The sequence below is a fragment of the Phyllostomus hastatus genome, unplaced genomic scaffold, assembly GCF_019186645.2.
Source record: "Phyllostomus hastatus isolate PE091 unplaced genomic scaffold, TTU_PhHast_1.1 phas_contig_254, whole genome shotgun sequence".
In the NCBI taxonomy this organism is placed as follows: domain Eukaryota; kingdom Metazoa; phylum Chordata; class Mammalia; order Chiroptera; family Phyllostomidae; genus Phyllostomus; species Phyllostomus hastatus.
In genome coordinates, this window is record NW_025333810.1 from 6,208,164 (window position 1) to 6,214,163 (window position 6,000).

Consider the following 6,000-nt stretch of genomic DNA (forward strand, 5'->3'; position numbering starts at 1 on the left):
ACTGGGGGTTCCCTCGTGGTCATGGGGTGCTGTACCGGGGGTGAGGTTTGAGGGGAGAGAGGATCCTTTATCTTTCCTACTGGTTTTTATGCAGCTGGATTTGCACTTGCCCAGGATGCCCAAACTTTGCTCTCGACTAGTTTCCGTGTTTTTCACAGAGGGTATTATTGATCCATGTGTTGCTGCTGAATCATTGTGGCCATGGAGGGAAGGAGAGTTCAGGGCTTCCTGTTCCACCTCTTGCTGATGTCAAGAGACCACAGCCTGGGCTTTGTGCTTACCCCTGGAGCCATCCGAGGTCTCCAGCCCTGCTTCCATCACTCAGAGCAATAGGGATGGGATTTTAAACCCCTTTTCACTCTTCCCAATCCCAGCCTGACAGTATACTGTATATGCTCATATTAAATGACACCAGGTGATTTTTATTGTCAAAGTGATGGAATTTCAAGGATGGAGTCATTTCCAGTTAATAGTGTGACATTAGTGGTAGATAGATTTAACTTCAGCCTCAGGAGCGAAGTCCAGCTCACTCATCTGCCTTCAGCAATGCTGTAACTTAGTTCTAAAGGACCATTTGGAAGGCTGAGCTGCCAGCTGCTTGCTCTCTGCTCCTCAGATAAGGGAGGCCCATTCCCTTGGCTTATTCCCCGAGCATAATGTGCTCACAGCAATCTGTCAGGACTCATTGCTTACAAAAGAAGAGGACTTACCTTAAATCAGCTTAAGCACAAAATGAAATTTAAGCAACTAACTCATGTAAGTCATGCAGCCGAAAAGTCCAGGCAAAGTTGAGTCAGGGGCTCAATCCTCCCCGTGTCACCAGGACTCCATCTGTCTCCCCCCCCTCTCTCCCTGCCCTGCGCATCTTTCAACTCTGTTCTTCCACGCTGGCCGCAGGCTTAGTTAGGTCCTTTCCACTCTCCATAGTGGTCCCCAGCTGTTGCTGCCCTCTGTCCTACCAGCGTATTAACCCCATCAGAAAGTTCCTTTTTTCATTTCATTTTCCTCTTCCCTAACAGTTTATAGACAAAGTTCTAGGGCCTGAGACTCATTGGCCTCTCTCAGAACTGTCATTCTTTCCAAGGGCTTGCAATGCTCTCACTGCCCGTTGCTAGAAATTCAGGGTTGGGATCAGCCTTGGCACAACTACATAGATTGAGTGTGGACAAGGGGTAGTGTCCTAAAGAGAAACTGAGTCATGGAGTTAAAATAGGAAGACATGGCTGTTGGACAGGTGTAATTGTTACAGGGTGCAGCCAAGAGGGGGGACCCCAAATAGGCATTTGAAATGGGGTCCAGAACTCAAGGTGTCCAGGAGATTTTAAGGTGTCTTCACCCCTTCCCCCACAGGTGTGAGTTGGGGGGAAGGGGCACACAGAGCAAGAACATGCAGGGCAGCTTTGCAGCTAATCCATGGCATGGTCATTTAACATACCTACAGCCTTTGGCTGGTCACTTAGATATGCTAAATAGCTATGGCCATGTTCAAGGCCAGGGGGATGGAAAGGGATCTCCCCCCCAAGATGTGACTAGGGGGCAGGTCCCCTGAGTTACAGCACCTGCGTGGGAGCTTGGAGAAGATTGGCTCCATGACATGGGGTGATACCTGCCCAGACCCACGATGGCGACCAGAAAAGCTGGAGAAGACAGCAGATTGAGGGCAAGTGTGCCCAAGTGTAGGAGGAGTCGGAAATGGGGCTGCGGAAGAAGATTGGCGAGGGGGATTTAAACCGAGACATGGCAGCCGTTGAGGGAGAACCACGCGGCTTTGGACAGAGTGGGGACTCTCCCTTCCCGCAGCCCTGAGGAGGGGAACCACGCGGCTTTGGACAGAGTGGAGACTCCCGTGGCCCTGGGAGAGAGGACCATGTGCCTGTGCCAGAGTGGGGACCCCCCACAGCTTTAGAAGGGGGAACCACCACCTGGTTTTAGCAGAGATCCCGGCGACTCAGCGGAGGGTGCCGGGAACCCAGGGGGGTCTCCCAGTCGAGATGGAGGACTAACTAAGAACCAGAGGACTGCCTGAGCCATGGACTTCTATTTTCTTTCCTGAGATACGGTACTCTGGACTGGGCAAAGGGGGAAGGAAGGAAAGACTGTGTGTTTGTGGGTGTTTTTTAGAGACTTTAGGATTTTTGATAAAGATATTAGGTCACTACTTTAAGTTAGTATAGCATTAAATAAACATTTCCTTTCCTTTTCACGAATCTCTGGCATTGAGAGACATCTTTCCTAGGGCGGCAGACATAACGGACCCGGGGCCTTCTTTCAATAATAGTATATCGTCCCAGGCCCCCCTTGTTGTGTTCTGTAACATAATGGCTAATCTTATGTGTTAACCTGACATGGTCATGGAGTGACCAGATATTTGGTCAAACATTATCCTAGGTGTTTCTGGGAGGGTGATTTTGGGTGTGATTAACATGTAAACTGGTAGACTGAGCAAAGCAGATTGCTCTCCCTAATATTGGGGGGCCTCATCCAATCAGTTGAGGGCCTGATAGAACAACACAAAGCTGACCTTTCCCCAGGCAAGAGAGAATTATTTTTATCTGATTGCCTTTGAACTGGGACATTGGTTTTATCCTGCCTTTGATTCTAAAGGAAACATCAGCTCTTCCTGGGTCTTGACCCTGCAGGCCTTCAGGTTGGAATGTATGTCATTGGTTTTTCTGTTCTCAGGCCTTCAGACATGGACTGTATCTATACCATTGGCTCTCCTGGGTCTCCAGATTGCCAGCTCACCCAGCAGATCTTGGAACTTGTCAGGCTCCATAACAACATAAGCCAATTCCTTTTAATAAATATCTTTATATATATTTTCTCCCTTTAGTTCTGTTTCTTTGAAGAACCCTGACTAACACAGCAGGCAACACACTAGAAACTCTGCCCTCTCCATTTCCTCTCTAAATCTCTCCATCCTCTCCATTCCTTTTAACGCCCTTTTATCTACTCACATCCTCTCCTTCCTGTCCCTGGAATATGTGGGCAGCATAGTTCAGAGCTCATCCTTACCCTCCCCTTTAAAGTCCTCCCTTATTTCATTCTTGGAGAACTAGGCATCATCCACTTTACACTTTCACAGGGAACTGGGCTTTCCCCACTGTTAGCTAATTCTGTTTCCAGATAGACTTCTTTATCCTCCCTAACCTTAAGAGAGAATGGTCACTTCCTCTTTGTGTACCTGCTATGTACGAAACACTGTGTTTAGGAGCTATGAAATATAGGTTCTTTCTTACAAACAGGGAGTCAGATAATCATGATCTTCCTCTCTCCTAACCTTGCTTTCTTAACTCACCTCTAATCAGGCAGTCCACAGTATTTTTAAGGCACTGCTCTTTGGGTGGTAATTAGGTTCTGCGACCAGTTGCAGTCAGAGTGATGACTGGAAAGAGCAGTGGGATTAGCTGGGATGACAAGGTAGTTGGTGCTTTCAGAGTGGTTGGAGCCTGCTGAAGTAAGGTCGAGACCAGAGATGGCGCTGTTGTGCCAGACTGGAGCGTGACATCAGTTACAAATGTCTGGGGGAGGGGTGGGAAATAAAGCTGGACTGAAGAAGTGGGGATAATGCTATTCCATGCCTCAGGGCTGTTGTTGCCAAGAAGAGCAAAGATGGTCTAGCCACAGGGAAGCTCCCACAGACCCACCATTCTTCTCCTCTGAATCTTTGCTCATGTGGTTTTGTCTACTTAAATGCCCTGTAAATTCTTTTTGTTTCTTCTTTATAAATACCTCTCAGGTGTATCCTTTGTATCTCCCAGCTTCACCCTTGTGTAAAACACATTGTTGCCATGGGCCATTGTTATAGTCATGCTACTTCTCTCCCAACTCCAGCCCATCCCCCACGTGGGACTCTGACTTGATTTCTCTTTTCAAGATGCAAATTGGCCTCATGATGCTGTGCAGTTTAAAACCCTTTGAAGGTCTTGCTGCAACTAGGAGCAAATCCAAACTTCTCCCTGTGACCACGGTTGCTTCTCCAGCCTCTTCTCACACTGGCCCGCTATTGCTCCCTTTCTCTAGAAACAGTGATCTTCTGCGTCTTGCTTTGTAATCCAAAATTCATTTCTTAGGAACTTTTCACTTATTGCTCACAGTATCTTGACCATTTCAACCCTGCTCTTCAAATGGCTGGTTCTTCCTCATTTCCCAGATCTCCACTAAAGATCACTTCCTTAGCAAGGCCTTCCTTCATCCCTTTGCCAAAGTAAGTACCTTACCCACCACTAGCACCACCTACCACGATTAATACTATCAGGTTATTCTGCTCACTCAATTCTTAGTGTTCATAAAAAGCTATAACTAATTCGTTTACTGGCTCATTGTTTAATTCATCACTAGGATGCAGATTCCTTGGGGCAGGGATTGTGTCCCTCTTGTATCTCCACCTTTTAGCCCACAGATGTTCTCCAAGTACTGACTGACTGAGTGTGTTACTAAAGGTCTGTATCAAATGCTAGTTCCTTATGCATGGTGTCTTTTCTGATTTTCCCCAACCAGAAGTGATGTCTCTTTTGTCTGAATTCCTGTAGTTCTTTACCTGTACTCTTTTATAGCTCTATTCATTGCCTATCCTCTTCGCATTATTTTGTGGGTTTACTGTACCCTCCTACTTCCTCAAAGACCTGGAGCAGTGTCTTACCGATCCTTTTATACTCCTGCTATACCTGGCACAGAATAGGTGCTCAATAAATTCTTATTGAATTGATTTGAATAACTCAGAGAGCTTTCAAAAGATCAGGCACCTAAAAAATGTTAGAGCTTTCCTTAAAAATAGAACCACAATCAGCACTGGACTTCTGGCCAAAAATGGGCACATTTCCCAGCCATTTTAGAGGTCTTGGAGAACAGCCTAAACACCAATCTCCACTGATCCAAATCGGCTTCATTAAACAGTCGCTGGGCCCGTGAGATGGATGGTGTGTGGGCCGAGTCCTGACAGGTAGGAAGAAAAGATCTCCCGCTTCCAGGTGCTCCTGGCCCCAATTAATGGCCCTGCCATGGAAAATGTCAATGAGGACTGAACAGTGCTGCTTTTCCAGGACTTTTGAGAAGTTTCTTCTGGTGGAGGAGGAAGCCTGGATATATGCGCATGGGTGGGAGTGCAATGAAGGCTCGGGGAAAGAGGAAGGTGTCTGTCCTGGCCAGGGCACTGAAACGTGAGAGGCCGTTACCATCCTGAGTTCATTTTCTTTTTTCTATAAAAGTTGTAATGCGTACCTCATAGGATTGTTGTAGTAAGATAATGTACATGTTAACATTATATACATGTAGTAGCTGGTAAACATGTAGATGGACACTCAAATGTGAGAGACCAGGACCACTCTGAGTTCATTTGTTTTTACCCATAAAAGTTATAATGCATACGTCCCAGGGTTGACGTAGTAAGATAATGTATGTGGTAACATTGTATACATGCAGTAGATGGTAAATACGCTTTAAGTTCCTGCTTCTCTTCACCCATTCCAGGTGAGTGCACTACCTGTGACCTTCAGAGTGGACCACTTCAGGGCGCATAGCTAGAATTTGTGGAAAGGGGAAAAGTAGATTGATGTGTGTGTGTAAGTGTGTTCATATGGCTCACAGTTTTCCATGTGTTATACAAAGGGAAGCTTATATTTGTTATGCATTTTGATATAGCAAGTGAACAACAGAATGATGGACAATTAGCATCTGTTACTCTTGCACGAAGAAGAAAATATAATTGGAATCCTGATCTCAATGTGGAGAGAGATGACTGGCTGAACTAGTGTTAGTTTGTAGAAAGAAAAGTTCCACATCCTGAAAGCGGTACACTAAAGTGAAATTTTCTTACTGAAGCCAGGAATAACAATGAATTCGATCTGAGGCAGACTGGTGAGTAGCCTAGAAGAGCCAAAATTTATTTTTTAAAGATTGCTCAATAGTGAGAATGAGGGATTTTTACTGGCAGATGTGGAAGCCTTTCAGGTCCATCCTCATTGTTATAAAATGAGTACAGAGTACAGGAAATGGATAATT